This window comes from Rousettus aegyptiacus, unplaced genomic scaffold (assembly GCF_014176215.1).
Source record: "Rousettus aegyptiacus isolate mRouAeg1 unplaced genomic scaffold, mRouAeg1.p scaffold_m13_p_4, whole genome shotgun sequence".
Lineage (NCBI taxonomy): Eukaryota > Metazoa > Chordata > Mammalia > Chiroptera > Pteropodidae > Rousettus > Rousettus aegyptiacus.
In genome coordinates, this window is record NW_023416307.1 from 158,935,983 (window position 1) to 158,955,268 (window position 19,286).

The window sequence follows — 19,286 nt, forward strand, 5'->3', positions numbered from 1 at the left end:
AACACTGCGCCCATCAGCATGCCAGGAAGCAGGAATTCCTCAATTCTGCACGCACCAACCTCACCGCAGCTCACCTGCGCCAACTCCTGGCATGGATGTCTTCCATCCCAATCACGACTTCGAGCCCTTGTCCCCCCGGCCGCCCCCCCCATGACACGCTGTCACTTACAACAAGGAATAAAGACAGATCTGGTCTTCACGCCCCACCCCTGACACGCAGCTCCCACACCCCGGCAATTTCCTGGGTGACAGGAGCGTCTTTGTTCCCAGGAGGCAGTTCTTGATGGGCTCCCCACTCGCTGCTAGAAGGGGACGGGCCACCACGATGGACAAGCGTGGCAGGGACTTAGGCCTGGGCCCGCCCCACGCTCTGGGCAGGGGCCCGGGGCTGGAGGCAGCGAGAGCCATTGGTCCCTGAGGCGGGTCCACACCCGCAGGGCCAACGCCCTCCGCGCCCACCCACAGCCAGGCCCCCGCCATTCTCCCCCAGGGCTGGGCAGACCCCATGCACCTCACCCCCTACGAGCTCAGCGAAGAAGCTGAGATGGGCCAGGCCGCGGGGACAGGGGGCCAGGCCTCTGCATTCCTTCCTGACCATTAAGACGGTCCCTAAGGAACAGATAGAGCTGACCATGATCGGTCCCTGCGTCAGGCCGCAGGGTCGGGCGGCTCGGGGGTAGGGGGGCCACCTCACACAGGCTGCCCACGTGCCACAGCTTACGGCCAATGCTGCGTAGCTCCCAACATTTTCAAGTCCGCAGATTGAATCCCCGCGGAAACCACAGCAAAACCCCCGGACAAGCAAAGCCTCACACACGGCAGGCTCCTCTCGAAAACCTGCAGCTCTGGAGACGAGGGACTCAGCTCCCCACACCCCGAGACCCGCGTGGCCTCGCAGGTCTGTCCTCGGGGCGCATCGCCTGCTGCCCGCGGGGCTCCCTGCTGGCGTGGACATCCACTCCCCGGGCCGCGGGGCTCCCTTCCATCAGGAGCCTAAGTCTTTTCAAACGTGAAGCAGGAGAAAAGGTGTGGTCGCCGCCCAGCCACCATCCTCGGAGGGGCAAGGGTGCACGGAGTTCGGCCGCCGCGGAGCCCACGCCCACGTGTGCACGGACGGAGACCATCGAGGAAAGGCTTTGACTTCCCCATTACTTACCAAACCCATTTTGAGAGGCACAGAGTACGTGTGCCCTGGGGGAGCAATGGAGGGCGGGCGCTCGGGGACGCAGCTCGCCGCACCCCCCACCCCTGCGACAGGCCAGGGCGGCACCGCCCTCGGTCGGTGGCGACGTCGTGAGCGGTGTTTCCCGGCGCGTGGTCGTGGGCGTGTGACTGACTTTGCAGGCGGTCCTGTCTGAAAAGCCCTTGTCCTAGCCGGAGCAGCGTGTCCCAGGCGAAAGGCGCTGTGGGCTGAATCCCGGCGACTTGTCCTGACACGAACCCGAATGCGAGTCCTCGTCACGCGGGGTGTGAGGCTGAGACTCTAATTTTAGTGTGGCTGAAATCTTCCTCCATAATTTGGGGTTCTTTTCATTCACGTTGATAGATGCTTGAGAGCGATTTTATGCAAATGTGCGCTTGTTCAGCCACGTTTCTGGAAGGAAAACAGTGATTTCTTCTGCATCACTTGCGAAAGACTATGAATCTCTGAGAAAGCCCAATGGGAGGAGTCTAGAACTTAGGAACTCGATCATCCAGGATAAACTGGAAGCCTTCATTCAAAACCACAGCTACGTCAACTGCCCCGATGTGCAGTGAAATCATTTCAAGGCATAAAACTAACATCCTCGGGACACCTTCACTAAGCCAGCGTCATCCTGGAATGCCTCACTGGGCATTTTAATTTGTCATTGCAAAAACTCGTTTTTATAGATGAGGAGACAGACTTCTATCTTTAGAGGTTTGCCCGAAATCACCCACATCCTGAGCAATGAGGTCAGGCTTTGAAGCCGGAAAGTACACTTGCGGGGGTCATTTTGCTTATTCTCCGTAGCGGTTCTGTCTGACACACGCAAAGCCCGCGAAGGCTCCTTGCCCGTGGCTCTGCATCTTGCAGGCTCCGCGAGTGACCTCCCGCTCCGCGGGCCAGCACTGTGAGGTCCCGCCGCCTCCAGGGGCGCGCTCCCAGCCACCGTGCTCGGCTGGTCCCGAGCGACCCCACGGAGGTCACCCACTCCCTTCTCCCACCCCAGGCAGGGGCATGCAGCGCCCGCCCACCCCGCCTGCCCCGCCAGCCCCTGGGGGTGCACGTCCCCGCCCCAGAGCTCCGCGTCTGGCCCTCAACCCCGCGCCCTCTCGGCGGCCCCCACGCGCTCGGCGGCCCCCACGCACCCGGCGGCACCATCGCGGCCGGTGTTGCCCACCCGGCCTCACGGCATCCGCTTCGTCATGGCAACGGGTGCTCGCCTCGCTTATTTCACTCTTAAACTACTTTCCCCCCCCATTTCTGCATGTGTAAAAGAGTTATTTCAGATCAGAAAGCAAAACTGTTCTGTTTTTAGAAATCTATTCGGGAAATTAATGACAGGAAAACACCTCAGGGACACGAACAAAAAGAGGAGGACGGTGGGCATCAGGGAGCCCGGCAGCTAGAGGCGCGGACACGGAGACGGGCCACTCCGAGGACCCCGCAGAGACGGGCGGACAGGACGCGGGCCCCCCATGGACGCGGGACAGCCCGGACACCTGGGGCGAGTTACAGTCACCGCCGTCGGAGGGAGGGGGGCCGCGGCCCCCAGACGCACAGAGCCCCGCGGCTGAGCCAGCAGAGGGGTGCGGGGACCCGTCCTGACTCCGCCCCCACGGGAAGCCGCGACCCGGCCGAGTGGCTGGCGCTCACTGGCTCTCAGGTCCTGTCGATGACAGTCGGATGACAATCGAGCTAACAGGTGTGCAGAGGCGGCTCACTGTGGGTTTGACTTGCGCTTCCCTAAGAGCCAGTGAGGTTGAGCCTCCTTCCACATGCCTGTTGGCTGTTTGTATGTCTTCTTGGAAGAAGTGTCTGTTTGGGCCCTTGGCCCATTTTTTAGTTAGATTGTTTTGCTGTTGTTGAGCTGTGTGAGTTCTTTAAATATTTTGGCCGTTAGCCCCTTATCGGAAGTGTTGCTTGCAAATACCTCCCCCCATTCGGTCGGCTGCCTCTTTGTTCTGATGACGTTTCTTTCTTTCGGAGGCCTTTCGGTCTGATGTAGTCCCATTCATTCATTTTTGCTTTTACTTCTCTTGCCTTTGAGGTCAATTTCATAAAATCTCTAAATCCAAGGTCCACGAGTTTCATACCTATATTTTCTTCTTTGAAGTTTATTGGTTCAGGGCTTATATTTAGGTCTTTGACTTTCTCAGTTAATTTTTATGTTTGGAAACAGGAGTCTAGTTCATTCTGCTGCAGGTGGCTTTCTAATTTTCCCATCACCATTTATGGAAGAGGGTTTCCTTCCTCCATTGTATGTTTTTGGCTCCTTTGTCAAAAATGATCTGCCCATAATATCAGGGGTTTATTTCTGGACTCTAAGTTCTGGTCCACTGGACTGTGTGTTTGTTTTTCTGCAAATACCATGCTGTTTTGATTACCGTTGCTTTGCAGTATAATTTGAAGTCAGATAGTGTGATACCTCCAGCCTTCCCTTTTTTTCTCAGGGTCGCTTTGGCTATTTGGGATCTTCTCTGTGTCCATAATAGCAGGTGCTAAGAGGCTGTGGGGGGAAAAAAAAACCCTCGTGCACCACGGATGGGAACGTAAACTGGTACAACCACTGTGGAAAACAGTCTGAAGTTTCCTCAAAAAACTAAAGCTGAAAATACCAGATGACCCGGCGACCCCTCTTTCTGGGTATCTACTCTAAAGAACTGAAAACATGTATCCCTGTAGATATCTGCATCGCGATGTTCACCGCAGCATCACTCACGGCGGCCGAGGCTTGGAAACGACCGAAGTGTCTCCTGACAGCGCGGCCTGGGCAAAGCGGCCGCGCTGCTCGGCCGCAGGGGATCATCCCTCAGCCGTGAGGAGAGACGAAACGCTGCCATTCGCGGCACTGTGGATGGACCTCGAGGTGCTCATGCCAAGTGAAATAAGAAGCCAGAAAAGGCTGAGAGACTATGTTTCACTCATATGCGGGCTTTAAAACCGAAAGCGACAAACGAACCAGACAGACAGACAGACAGAGACTCACCAACACGGGCGGCAGGGTGGTGGCGACCGGACGGAAGAGGCCGAGGGCAGCAGTGCGCGAGGCTGAGCCACCCCTGGGAGCACATGTCAGTCCCGCCTGCCTCACCTCTCAGGCCGCGCGGCCAAAGCCAGTGACACGGCCAAGCCGAGGCGGCAGGGGCTCACGAGGGGCGGGGCCACCGTGCGTGTGGGGGCGGGGCCACCGTGCGTGTGGGGGCGGGGCCACCGTGCGCGAGGGGGCGGGGGCGGGGTCACTGTGCACGACGGGAGGGCGGGACCATCGTGTGAGGGGGTGGGGCCACCATGCGTGACGGGGGGCGGGGCCCCTTTATTTCCCTAAACAACCCCACGCGGTAAACGTGTCTGTCCCAAGGTGGAGCTGAGGAAACGAGGCACACGCAGTTTACGCCACTTGTCTGCGGTCCCTTCGCTTAAGTGAGTTCTTGCTCGGGGTCTGCGCTGACCTCTGCAGTGGATGCTCACAGAGCAATGCCGGGCGGCCGAGGACGTCCCCAAGTGGGGGACAAGCTGTGTCCTTTGCAGATACCAGCTTACAAACGTATGGAAGTCAACAGACTCATTGGTTTCTTCATTCTGACCCTGCCTGTCTCCACTTATTCTGCAACACAAAAAAACAAAAGGCCGTCCGCACTCCACTCCCCACTCACGGCAGGGAGACAGACGCCCGGCCGAGTGGGACCCTGCGTAGTCACTGGGCGAGCCCGGGCAGGCGCCTGGGTGTGGCAGCGGGGTGACAGTGAAAACACAAGTCAGCTACAAGGTGACGGGCGCTTGGCACTTCACCACACTCTAAAATGATTTCATGTATTATTTAAAAAGTCGCTGCTCCGCCTTAGGTCAAGTAAGCACTGCTGTTCTTAAAAGCCATGAGCTTAACCGCACCTGCGAGTGTAGACAAAAAACCCACACGGCCCAGAGGGACGTCTGCTCAGCCTGCTGCTTTGAAGACAGCGGAGTCGCAGAATTTCCGGCGGCTTTTCCTGGGCCGCGCGGCCGCGGTGCCCTCCGCCTGGACGTTGTCATGTTGGCGTGCACCTGTGGGTGCGTCCAGGGCGCAGCCATGACTGAGAGCCAGCGGGGCCTGGAGTGTGCGGTGACCACAACTCGACCGCTTACAGTCAGGTCGCATGCTTGCCAATGTGTCCTGCCTCAAACCAAAGGCTGCCGTGGACGCGGCCACCGCCCGGGGAGCACCTGGTTGCTCGTCACACCCCCCGCCACCCGAGCGAACTCAAAGGCCAGCGGAAGGCCGACAGAACGGCTCTGAAATGACAGGACAGAGCCACAGCCGACCCAAAAGCCTAACGCAACACGGAACCTGCCCGGTTGGCTCCAAACTGCAAAAGCAAACCTCTCGGTTTAGAGCAGAAGCAATAGAATAGACCAAACACAGTCTAATTAAGGAAAATCGATGCCACTTTACTTCCGGAGACGACACCCAGGGCATGAACAGATTCACCCGACAGACGCGGAAAACGCGCCAGAGGGGGGAGGCATGGCGTTCAGCCGGCAGCAGCCCTCGGCGGAGTGGTAAACGGCACCAGTCTCCGCTCCCCAGAAAATCACTCTGTCCTTAACGCATGCGTCCCTCTGATCCAGACGCCGCCAACGCGTCACGACACACTAGAAACGCCACCCGGCGGAGTCGTCCCGAGGCACCGAGTTACGTGGAGAGGGAGACGTGAGCGTTCACGACTCACCTTACCTCACCTTCGTGTGGTGATCGCTAAGCGCACTGATCAAGCGTGAAAGGTTGCTCTGAGCTGGGTGATCGCACCCTCCTGGCACGGCCCAGGCCACAGGCCTGCGTGAGCCCCGCCCTCCCCCACCGAACTCTGGGGGACGCCGCCCCACCACTGATCAGCGGGATGGGTGGCTTCGGCTTGAGACAGACTGTCCAGCCTTGCGGAGGAGGGCAGGGGGCGCTCGGCCTTCTGCTGCGTGGAGTAAGTCAGACAGAGGAAGACAAAGACTATCCCATCTCCCTTAACTGTGGGATTGGGGAAAAACTCATAGAAACAAACAGTCGAATGGTGGTCACCAGGGAGGGGGCGGGGTACAGGGCTGGGCAATGGGGAGACGCAGCCAGAGACCGCGCCGTAGGAGGAATGAGGTCCGGGGTCCAGGCGAGTGCTCCATTACAGCCGACGAGGCCCTATCGCGTCCTCGAAACTCGCTAAGCGTAGACCTTAAGTGTTTTCACCTCAGAAGAGAAACGGTCACTCTGCGGCATGATGGCGGTGCCGGCCGGCGCGCCGCGGGGCGCACTGCATGTCAACGTCGTCGCGATGCGGCTGGAAAGAAAACTAAACACTGGCCGATCACGTTTTTCCAGGAATTTGTCTATTTCGTCTATTCCACGTGTGTTTGCGGTGTGGAGATGCTATCACAAGCGACCAAAGGCGCGCGTCTACAGGAAGAAAAACTGAAATAAAAAGACGAGAAAAGGGAATAAGGAACAGAAGGAGGGAGGGAGGCAGGAGGGAGGGAGCAGGCAGGCTCTGGGAGGGAGCATCGGAAGGCCTGGCATGGTCGGAGGTGACCTGACTTGGGAAGAACGGAGGACGGATTAGAGTCACCACGGAACAGGGAGCCCTGACGGCCTGGGGAGCAGGAGCGAGCGGGACGTGGAGAGAGAGCGAGAGCCGCTCCTTAGAGCCGACGGGGGACTGCGAGGAGCGAGGGCCCCGTGGTGGCGGAGCTGCCCGCGAAGGCCTCATGGGGGCTGAGGAGCCCGCGGCCGACCCAGCGGGGCACAGGCCCCAGCGAGGCGGGGGGCGGGGAGCCAGGACAAGCTGTGGCCGAGGGAGGCCGGCCCGCCCCAATGCGAGGGGGCCGGGACGGTGGGGCCACATCCCCGAAGGGGCGACAACAGGTGGTCATAGAAAGTGACCGACAAGTACGAGGCGCCATGTCCCTTGGAGAGACGTAACCACTCGCGAGCCCTGGGCCTGTTCCGGCCTCCGGAATACTTAACTTCAGATCTGTTATAATTAATGCAAGATTTCTCTCTCTCTTTTTTTTTTTTTGCTATTGTTTGATTTTAATGGTTTCTTATTTTTTAGCCCAAGATACGAAGAATAGACAGAGTTAAAATCACAGATAGTATAAAACCCAACCCAGAGGTAGACTAACCAACCAACTGGACACATTCTACCATGCCCTGGACCGATGGCCGATGGCCGAGGGGTGGACGGTCGAGGCCAGCGCATACTTCCACGGGATAAAACACCAAATCCCACTTAGCACTGGCCGTGACGAGGGCGACCAGCACTTTGCGAAGCTTAGTTTCACATGTGTGCATTTCCATGCATGTCCCAGTGGGGCAGGGAGGCCACCGGTGGGGACTTCAGAAGGACACGAGCTGGGATGCTCCGCTCAGCTGGAGGGTCCTGCTGGCCCAGAGCGGCGGCCGACTCACACGCAGCATGGGCCTGGGCCTGCGGGGTCAGGTGATGCACGGCTGGGGGGGCGGGGGGTAGGGGGAAGGACAGACTCCCACCCCAAATCCGTCCTACAGAGCTGGCGGCCGCCCAGCTTTGGGCCGACAGACGCAGGACGAAAACCAGGAAGCCCCGTGTCCGGACACAGCCACCGCCCCACAGGCCTGCCGGGGCCGCCGACGCACGCGCCCCCTGATCCTCACAGACGCAGGGCGGCTCCTACCCGGAGCCTGGACGCAGGCGCCTGAACAGCTCAGAGTCCGAGGCGAGCTCCGAGCTCCGAGCACCGAAGGAGAAGGCAGCGCACATCTGCGATCGGTGCCTGCTCATCGGGGGGGACACGCGGGGCGGAGGGGCCCCCGCCGCGCACCCCAGGGTGGCTTCCCGCCCAGGACACGCGCCAGCCGAGCTGGCAGGCAAGGGCGCCCTGAAGCTCGACTCCTCCGTCCCCACGTCGGAACGCCACTGGCCATGTAGTCCCGGGGCCCCCCGCAGAGCCGGGCGCGGCCCGCCGCGGAGACAGGGAGCGGGGGTGGGGCGCGGGGGTGGGGCGCGGGCGCGGAGACAGGGAGCGGGGGTGGGGCATGGGCGCCCGCGCTGCTGAGTCGTCACTCGGCGCCCACCTCGGGCGCGGACCCCGCTCCGGGGCGATCGTGGCTCGGGCTGCGACAAAAACGGGGTTCCCCACATTGTGCACGGTTCTTCCCGATGGCGTACATTTCTTTCAGAGGACATTAGGACATAAATACTTATTAATCGGCTTCGACCTGACAACTTCATCACGGAAACTGCTGAGTCTCTGATTTGGCCCGTGGGCACCAAGGAAACATGCCTGGGAGGCCAAGGACCCGGGACCAGGGGTTCATGAGGGAAGTTCAGGGGACCCCTGGACGCAGGCGCTTCCCGCTGACCCTTGAACAATGTTTGGGGTCACGGGCCCCACCCCCGCACCGTCCAAATGCCCCATGGAGCATCTGACTCCCCAGAACTTAAGCACTGACAGCCTGCCGTTGGCCGGAAGCCTCACCGATGGCAAACGGAAGTTTAACATGTGTTTTGTACGTGACACGTTTCATAAACTGTATTCGTCCCATCAGGTGAGCCGGAGAAAAGAAAGGGGGTGTGAAAACTCACGCCGGGGAGGAGGTGCACCCCACGGTGTGGACTCGGCGTCCACCAACGAGGACACCGGGCAGCTCGGCCGGCTCCCTCCCGGGCCCTTCCCGGCTTCCTGGCCCAAACCGGCCCCGAAGACCACACCCCCACCTGCAGACGGAAAGATGGCTGGACCCCCGGCAAAGCCCTCCCCTGCTCCCCAGAAACCTGCTCCTCTCGTCTCCCCACAAACCGTGCCCCTGATGGTGACCTCTCTTTCGCCTCCTGTGTCTGAAGCCTCCTCCGGTGTGGGGAAGTCCCCACCGTACGACCGTGGGTGGCAATCGGGTCCCCACCGCGGAGGGCAGGAGAGCAGGCGCCCACCCTCCCGGCCCGCCCGGCCTGTGGGAACCAGGCGCGACCCGCTGCACCCGCGGGGGGCCGTCTCGCATGGGTGGGGGCACCCGGGCGGCCACGGGCATGTCCAGGGCAGGCGCAGGCCGGGGGCGGTGGTCACAGCGGTACCCGCGGGGCTGCAGCTGCGGACAGGCTGTGGGTCCGGCCACGGGACCAGCTGCCCGACCGGATCGCAGACGCCCCAGCCTCCATGCCAGGCTAAGCCGCCCCCAACCTCCCCTCTCCTTCACTGCCCGACAGCGGCACCTTGTCCATCGCAATCGCCGTGAGCGACGCCTGACCAGCACAGCCCCTCACTGTCCACACGCCACCCACGCGGTCAGCTCACCGGCTGACAGCCCACGAGCGAGCCGCCCGCAGGCCACCAAACTCGCTTTGAACCAAGTATCGTCCCCAAAATCCCCCCAAAATCATTACATACACGGAACAAAAACATGGGGAACCCCGGAGAGCACCCCCGCCCGTGGACTCTGCTGGGGTCTGGCTCCAGGACGGGGCCGTGGTACCCGCGGCCCCCACGCCCGGCCCGCAGGGGCGAGGCGTCCCCCGCACTCCTGGGCTGACTGAGCCCGTTCAGGAAGAACCTACATCATTCGCCTTTTATGGGTACGGCTGATATAACCTCAAGCGCAGCAATATGAACCGCGCCACCATAACACACGAAGCCGGCATGTCAGGTCCGCTTGAGACACAGCGAGATGACCTCGGTCTAAAAGAGCCATTTTAAACGAGAGCCAGAGCTTTATTTCGTGACACACGGGCTTCGCCGCGCGAGCATTTATCTAAGGTTATATCCGAGCTCAAGTATGATCTACACGATTATTTTGATTCAATGGCTTTAGATGCTGTGGAGATATTTCCTCGCCCGGAACCTCATCTGTTATGTTGCCGGTGTCCGACTCGAGACCGCCTCCGTTTTTCATTTTCTGTGTGTTTCCGCAGCCACGTGAAACAGGGTGACGGACTCCTAGTCCTCCAAACTGAGGGCCCCCGTGTGTCCATCTTGACTCATCGCACATTCTCGGATGAGAACAGATTTTAAAATTAACTGATTCCCACGGCACCCTAATAAAACAGCGACCACGGCCAGGTCTGCTGGGTGGCACCTATAATAGGGATACCAACATGCGCTGCCTCAGTTTACGTATCTACGGCAATGTAGAAGTTCTTTTTTTTTCCTTTTTTAACCAAGAAAGCAACGCTACCCTTTAAATGTCTAAGAATTATACTCTAACACTCTCATCTCTCCTCTCAAAGACACCCCTCTAAAATATGAAAGATGTCTTAAATAAAGCGTTCACTGAGGGAACCCGTGCCTTTTGTTAGACTTGACAAAATGCCAACGCACGAGAGAGGAAGAGCGTCACGAACACGTCTGCAGACCTCGGGAGTGGAACGCGAAAGCCGGTTCGCCGTTCCCACGGGCTACAGCGCTCTAGCTGCACGGCCCCTCCGGATATGTCCGCGCATCTTCCGGACACTGCTCTAGTCCCCAGGGAAAGAAAGCGCGATGCACCCTGGTGTTGTCGACGTGGAAACGTGCCGGTTTGCACGCCGGGTTCTGGGGGTCGGCGGCCTCAGACCGGCTGCGTCCCGGCGCACGGACAGGGTCCTGCCTCTGGCCGCGTTCTCCGTCGGCCTGAGGGAAGTTTTCGGCAGTGCCAGGACGCCCGGATGACAGCCAGGAACTTGGGGTGACATCCTCATACCCCCAAACACAGAGGCAAAGGGAGAGGAGAGTCTTAGAATGAGGATCGATGAGACCGAGGGGCCACCTGCGGCCACGCCGCCTCGCCGGAACGAGACTGACGTCAGGTGCTCCCAAGGACGCCGTGCCTGGGTCCCAACCCCAACCCTGGGGCCAGGAACGAAGCCGACACCTCTCAGAGCACACGCGGGGAAAGGGATCCCCAAGAGAAATTCGGGAAGGGTCCCCCCAGGGTGGAGGACCCTGATCGCGGAAGGGTGACTGCCCTCTCTCCAGCCGGACCTAAGTTCCCAGACACCAGAACCCATTTCCAGACACGAAATAACCCAGGCCCGGCGATTAGAGACATGCTTGTGAAGTCACATGGTTCCCATAGCGCCCCTCCGTCTGCACTGACCAGCCCCACCCCCCAAAGGCCCTGCCCACACGGCCACCCTGTGACTGGCCCTGGGGGGCCAGCAGCGCATGCCAGCCACCTGTCGTAAGAAAACGAGAAGGCTTTAAATCTCGTCCTGGCAAGTGACTTTTAATAAATCAAAAGATGGTTAAAGGACCTCGCCAGTGATGAATGTGAAAAGGAGAGTAACTCTAAATTGAATAATTCACGAGCTCAGGCACACAGTGCTTTCCTGCAGCCCCCGACACACGCGCCTCCACCGGCCTCCACCGGGAGACATGTTTCTCTACCTCGAGGGCCTGCGTCGGTCCATTGTAACTCCACGGCAGATCGGTAAATACCGAGGATAACGCAACTACATAAAATCATCCTTGAGGTAAAAATCTGCGTACGGCTAGGAAAAATCCAGAAATCGGAGACTTAAAATAAAAACAACGGAGAAACGCTGAGTCGTCGTCTTTCGAGGACGAGTCAGCCCCGGGATGCGCCGTCTGCTCCTCGCGCCACTTGGCAGAAGCATCTTCTCCCAGCCCCGGCTCTAAGCGACAGTCGCGGACCCACAGGGACTAAACGCGACGAGGGTGACGCTTAGGAGCCCCGAAGACACACAGGAGAACCGACTTCGCGGAACACGCCCGTGGCTTCCAAACGCCCAGAGTGCAAAGAAGGCCATCCAGGTCCCACGGTTTCCTTCTCGAGAGAGAGAATTAAATAAAGTAGAATCAGTTACAGACGGAGGGGGAGGGGCGGGACCCCGGCGGGTGGCGATGCCCCGACTAACCCTGACAGGCCTGGTCCCTGCTGGCCGCCCGGCGCCTGCAGACGGAGCTGGCGGAGCCCGCGCGCCACGGCCTCCCCTGTCCCTCCCGCTCTCCCTCCTCCAGCTTCACTGCCCGTTTGCTCGAGACGCGGCTGCGAGCCAACTTCTCCCCGACGGTCACTCCGCGGCCTGTCCTGACGGCTGGGAAGCCGCTCGGCCAGCTGCTCTCGACTGTCACTGCCCCTTCTCAAAATGTGCCCCACCTCACGCCCCCGACCATGTCCAGACGGATGAAGAGTCCACGAAGTCAGAGAAACGGGCCCTGCCACCCAGAGCGAGGACCGTCTGGCGTTCTGGGTGTGGTCACAGCAGGAACGGTCTGTTATTGCAGAAAACTCTGCTCATTAAGAAAAACTAAATGAGCAGGCCGGCGTGGGCCGACGGCCAGGACGCCTCTCTACGTGGACAAGGACACGCCAAGCCACCTTTATCATAGTAAACGTTCAGGCTTTTTTTTCTTGTTTCTAATCAAAGAAGTATCTTAACATGCATGTGCTCAGGTACAAGGTGTGTCTCCGGAAAGACACACGAAGCCCGCCCCCAGGAGAGAGCTGGCGGAAGGTGCTGGGGAGGTCGCTTAGTTTTGACCACCTACTCTTTGATACGATTAAAATGCGCACGCACAGACGTATATAACCTTTACGGGAAAATAATTAAAAACACGAAGGGTTAGAAAGGCAAACGGTGCGGGAAAGTTCAGGCGTCACCCAGGGAAATCGCACAGCGCCGACGGCCAGTCCTAATCAATCGCGGTCTCGCACCCCCCCTCCCCGGCTCCAGACTGGTTTCTCTTCCCGGCAACGTGGGTGATCACCGCGACCGCCCCGCGGCGCCCACGGGGGCCGCGAATCGGGAGCCGCCCAGGCGCAGAGCGTGGCCGCCGTGCTGGAGCGAGAGGCGTGAGCTGGGCCACGGTGTGTCCACAGCCCCGCGGGACCGGCCGCGACAGCCGCCCCACTGGGCTCAGCCCGAGGGGGCCCCTCGGAGGACGACTGACCACCCACACACGGCCGCGCAAGTGGGGGCGCGGGGCCTCAAGCCGTTCCCCCCTCTCCGCCCTTCATGCGTGATTTTCTTTGCCCGGATCCTCTCTGGCTTCTTCCCCCGTTTCCCTCCGGAGACTCTCGCTCACCCAGAAACCCCGAGTCCCTGCCTCGGCCCGCTCCTCTCCTCCAAGGCGTCCGCCTCCGTTTACACGTCTTTTCATTTTGCGTATCGACTGCTTTACTTTTTCTTTCATTCCCCCCAGCAGACAGGACGCTCCGCGGGGGCTGGGTCCCCGGCCAATGCCCCTTCCTCCCCAGGGCACCTAACGCGGCCCCGGCACTTAGCCACACTCGCTACCTGTAAGGTCAACAGAACTGTAAAGTGAATTCTAGAAGGACGTTCCACTCACAGTTTTCGAAAGCACCTCGATTGGACGGGAAGAGCAGAGCCGCCCAGGACACCTGTAAGGCCGTGGTCTGCAGGGAGCCCCTCGGCCCGTGCGCGCCGCCCGACAGGCTCCACGGCACTGGCGAGACTGCCAGTGCGTGAGGAAGCATGGCCCACGCGGGCGCCGGCGGAGCCGGGCACCACCCACCGCCCTCCACCCCACAGATGCGGGACCCTGGGCACGGGGTGGCCAAGTCTGGGGGACGATGGGAGGGCCCCCTGTCAACAGGGCAACCGAGGAATCTCGGTGCAGCCCTCAGGGCTCCGCAGGGAACGAACGATGGACACCGGAGAGACAGAGAGAGATCTGCTGTCAGCAGCCGGCCAGCGCGGCGGTGGGCCTGGCCGGCGTGACGTCTGCGGAGTGGGCCGGGGACCCGCGTGCAGGAGACCCGGGGAACAGGTGGCGTCGCGGCCCGAGGCGCGCGGCCGGCGGGGTCCCCTCCTCCTCTCTCGGCCAACGGCTGACCGCCCGCGGCCCGTCCACGCCCCCGGCCGTAGGTGTCCGCAACAGCGTCAGAGCATAGTCCACACATAACACCGGCCGGCGCTGGGTCTGGCCACGTCCCAAGCCCAGCCGGGCGACACTCACGGTCAACCACAGCCCCTGCGTGGTCATTTCCACGTCACTCAGTTTGTCTTCTCGGTCAAAATGGAAGGCGTGCAACTGCAATCTTTCTCTAAATGTCATAACAAGACGCAAAAGCTTGTACGTTTAGAATGGAACGCCATGCTCTGACCGCGCGTTAACGTGCGTTTGGACCAATACGGAAACTCCCTTCCCAAGCTTTGCTGCCCATAGGCAAAATCATTCTTCTCCCTTTGTTTAAATTCGTGTCCACCGTGACAAACACAATCAATCTCAGTATTTCCTACATGCTTAGCAATACTTGGAAGCCCATCTACATGAAAAATATATTTATACAGTGAATTCCGAGCAGTCGAGTACATTCGGAATATTGAACATAACTTACAGAATTTACATACACAAATTACCAACCTACTATAAATATAAAATCCTGTTTTCATTCATACACCAATGCTGGCTTGAGACGTTTCCTGCTTCGAAATCGCTCTTAACGATCGCAGTGGCTTCCCGAGCCCTGCAGTCCCCGGAGCCCCGCAGTCCTTGCAGCGGGCCGTGGTCCTGGGAGCCGTGTGGGCTGAGGGCCTGGAACCGCCCGGTGACCACGAAACGTAGCAACGCCCCGCTGGGGGGAAGCCCAGCTCACGGCAGGAGGCCGGGGACCGGCGTCGGCACCACCAGCCACCGGCTGTGCGGCCGGAGTCAGGGCATCGAGCGCCCCGGATACTTGCGTATCAACTCCAGGACCCAGCGGGGTCCCCAGCACCTACCCCGTAGGGTGACGGCGGGTTTCCACGAGAAACGAGGAACGTGACAAAGGCGTTTAGCAACTTGCCTGGCTCACTGGACGCGCTGCCTTAATATTACCTGCTGTGACTAAAATGCACTTAGAAAACATATATATACACACACGCACACACACACACGCACACACACACACGCACACACACACACGCACACACACACACGCACACACACACGCGCACACACACACGCACACGCACACACACACATACACACACACACATACGTACATATACATATATATTTATTTTCTCATACATTGTCTCCAAAGATTGGGGGCATTTCTTCCTTAAAAACTTTCTATTATAATCAGAAAAAGAAAATCTAAAAATTACAACACAAGACATATATAAACTGAGTAAAGCCACCCAATAGATATGCCACAGTAAAATACTGGGTGATGCTAAGACTAAATTTCCTAAGATGTGTTCGAAAGAACATAGCGCTCCACCAGGGGTCTTAAACCCTGCTGCACTTGGTAAAACCATCTGACAGCTTAAAAAAAAAATCTCTGTTCTCCAGAACCATCCTGATGCTGGACCCACTAAGCCAAATTAGCCCCAGGGGCGGCAGGGCTGAGGGCCGGCACGAGGTGTCGGGGGACAGTCCTGGCCTGGGGCTGTGGGTTGTGTCTCAGTTGCTACAGAGGGTGGGTTTGTGTGCCCCTGAAATTCACACGCAGCAGCGTACCCCGCAGGACAGGATGCTAGGGGCCTGAGGAGGAGCCCCAGGAACCAGACCAGCGCCTTCGTGACAAAGGCCCCGGGCTGTGTCACCCCTTCCTCCACGGGTGACTCAGCGAGGACAAGACGGCTGTTTACGAACCGGAAAGCCAGCCCACGGGGCACCGGGCCTGCCGGCACCTCGACCTCGGAGTTCCCCAGACCCCTTGCCAAGACCTGGAAGCCGGGAGGGCGGGGAGTGGCGCTGAACGTCCAGCCACCCCCACCCCCCTTTCTGCAGGGGACGCGAGGACTTACTGCCAACTCGGGAAAATGCCACTAGCTGTCCAAGGGGGGGACTTCCTCGATTCCTGGGGGCGCCTCAAACACGTGAGGGTCCCACCCCGAGAGAGTCAGCCGTGGTCTGTGCCACGGAGTCCCTTGGGGACGGGGCACGGGTGGCTCTGCCAGGCAGCGTCCCCGAGCCGGCGTGACCGCAGCAGAACCTCCTGCGGCTGTGAGCGAGGACGGCCAACACCCGCGGCCTCGGGAAAGAGCGGCCTGGTAAACGGCACGTGGGGGTCACGGGACCGAGCAGCAGGTCACCGAGCAGCTCCCGCACACCAGCGGCAGATGCCACTGGGCAATCCGGTCGGGGTGCTGACGCAGCAAAAAGCATGCACCCCCCCTGGCCGGCAGCGAACCCTGTGTCCCCGAGCTCATGGGCCCACGGGCGGCTACAAGACGAGAGGGTCCGACGGCCCGGCGCTCAGGTGAGGTGACGCGGGGCAGAGGAAACGCCTGGCTGACATCACCAGAGACTTCCCGGGGGGCAACGGCCTCAGACCGACCGCCACAGCCCCGTGGGCAGTGGGGGGCCTTCTGCGGTGGGGGCAGGGGATGCTGCCCATGCGTGAAGGAGCCCTGTCCAGCGCCGGGCCACCGCTGCCCCCCGAAACGCGGTCCAACAGCACCCGCTTTCCTTTGACACCACCAAGGACGCCGCCTGTGTGGGCAGGCGATGCCCCAGTCACGGGAGGCAGACCACCGAGGGGACGGCCACGGGCACCAGGCACCTCCCCGTGCGGACTGGACCTTTCAAACAAAGTGTTTTCAAAGGGGTCTTGCGGGCATCTGGAAGGCTGCAGAATGAGAAGCCTCCTCGCGCTGCAACGCGAAAGCTCTTAATTGCCCGACGAGGCGCTTTTTTTCGCGATGTGCACGAGAACCTTGCTGTTTGCTCACTTTCCTCGCTTTCTAATTTAAGCCCCCAATTACTTATTAATCTCTATGTATATTGGATTTGAATATGAACTGCATTAGACAAGTATAAATATTTTATATAAATAAAATGCAAATGCATTTTTTTACCCATTTACTGTTATCTTACATAATGAACGGGAGTCGGAACAGGAAATGAGACGGGAGGTCAGGCACCTCCCCCCGAAAGCTGGGACGCGGGGCGACCCCACGCTCCGCCCGCAATCACGCAGCTCTCCGCACTGAATTTAACCCTCTGTGGTCATCCTGGCCCTTTAAAACCTCGCAAGGGCTTCTGGCGACTTGCAGGGTGTGGCCGTCCCCTCCTGTGCCCCAGGCTGTCTCACGCACTGGAGACGGTGCCATTCCGTGATGCGCTGATCACAGGCTTCGACTGTCCCCTGCCCGGCCCTAGCCTATGAGGCTGTATGATTCACAGACCCGGGCCACCCTCCCGCGTCCCCAAGGCTGGCAAAGCGCACTCGACGCTCCGCCACGCCCTGAGAGGCCACTCTCGTGACTGCCACGCACGGGTCTCCTTGCGTGTCCGTACTGAACCCGACCTACAAAGCCCGCCCCTCCTCCCACGTCATCGCGACGGCCGATCCTTCCCCGTCACCTCCGGGCAGCGGCCCTGTCACAGCCCAGGCCACGCTGTCAGCGTGACTTCCTGCTCACGCCACGTCAAGAGCCCCTGAGCACACACTCAACCAGCTTGTCACATGCCCAGGTCTCTCCTCAAAACCGGCTCCGGGAAGCTCACTAACGGCTGGGCGCTTACACTGCTGGGGGGATGGGGGACACGGCACTGGACGCCCCGACCTCGGCGTGGGCGGGATGGTGGCTCGAGACGGTCTGCCGCCAAGGGCTTCAAGAACATGACGTGGACATGACCCCAGGAAATGGAAGCACTTCGCACAACGATTCCAAAGCATGATCTGTTCCATTCGCGTGGCCATGTTCTACCTGAATATCTGAAAATCTCTCTCTCACACACACACACACCTACTCCACGAGAGTGTCACAGCATTCAGCCAAACTCTACTGCACCTGTCTGTAACTCTGTAGTAAGCAGTCCACTCCTAACAGATAATTAAGCATGTTGAGTATTTGCTCCAGACTCATACCATGTCGCAGGGGACCAGTTGGTCCATTTTGTTAAGACTACGGTGTAAATCAATGCCCGTCCATCTTTAAAGTGAACACAAATCACCTCGGATGAAGATTCTGACCGTTCTGGGGTTAGGGAGGACAAAGTTGTGCATTTCTCGTAAGCTCCCAGAAGACGCCAGGCCAGAGGACATCGATATCCCAGGCAAGCTTCCCACATCCACGATCTTCTGTTCTCGGCTGGGCCTGTGTGTGGGGGCCCCGCCGGAAGGGATGCTTTTAGTCCATGAGAAGTGGGGATAGCACAGACCAATAGGAAACTCAACAACCCCTAGTGACGGTGCCTTAGACGGTTTTCAGATGCGGAGCGCAGCCCGCCGCCTCCGGTGACCCAGCCCAGGTGGGGAATCCACCTGTGTAACTGTGCCTGCTGCTCTTTCTCCGTCTACGGGCCTAAGGCGGAGGATTTCTCCCGCCCTCTCCACTGAAAAGTGTGTGCTCTGGGGCTCTCGCGGGCGCTTGGTCCGGTGGTCAGCCTCGCTGAGAAACCGCAGCAGGCTGTGCATCCTGGGAGTAGTCTAACGGCAGAGAATACTGAGCATAATGATCAGAATTTCCGTCACAAAGCCACGGCTGAGATTCCATTAGATATAGGTAAATGGACAGAGGATTCTCAATGAATTAAGATTCCAACATGAGCTGGCTTAGCGAGCGGCAAGCGGAAAACACAAACCACAGTGGAAACCAGCAAATAAGTTCTTGGCGTATGTGTTGGAAACACAGAAAGAAGCACGGACGTGATTAAGACATCTGAGTCATCAGGTTAAGTGATCGTCGCGTGATTGGCGCAAAACAAGTGATGTAAGTATCACTGGATTCCACAAAGACAAGGAGGAAGCAGAGAGGTAGTCCAGACAAACTTATTAACAATGTTTCGTTCTTTAAAGGTTAGACAAACACACAGGAAGTAAAGCAACACTAACTTGTTTCTCCTCGAAAATGTGACACTCTTTCCCCCCACGCAGGGGAAAGACGTGTGGCTCGCTACTGTTTCTGAAATTCGAAGCACCCAAGAGACATGCATTCTCCAGCACTGTCAGCATTACCAATAAGAAAAAACGTGTCATCGCTGTTAAACTTTCAGTCTCATCTGACCGAAAGCGACGTGACGCAGTCCAGTGTTTCTGCTTTGTCACATGCCCGCATTGCTTCCTGCCGCATGGCCGACGGGCTCCGGCTGGCGCAGGAAGAGCACAGACGGCGGTCCACCCAGGGTCGAGACCCTTGACCGAGGCCACAACCGCTTCTCCAGAGTGAGATCTGGGAGGATGCCAAGCGGTTCTGACACGGTGGCTCTC

General features: G+C 59.2%; 1 protein-coding gene across 7 annotated transcripts in view; it reads right to left on the reverse strand.

The window, feature by feature from the left end:
- The window catches only part of CNTN4 (contactin 4), a 637,177-nt gene that overhangs the window by 607,803 nt on the left and 10,088 nt on the right, over window positions 1-19,286 (reverse strand). The window contains exon 2 of one of the 7 annotated variants that reach the window (XM_036220051.1): window positions 1,157-1,594. The exons of 5 other annotated variants lie outside the window; for them this stretch is intronic. The gene's annotated coding sequence lies outside the window, so the exon portion shown is untranslated. Of the gene's footprint in view, window positions 1-1,156; window positions 2,139-19,286 lie in introns of those variants that run through there. One more of the 7 variants, XM_036220050.1, reaches the window with a different exon arrangement.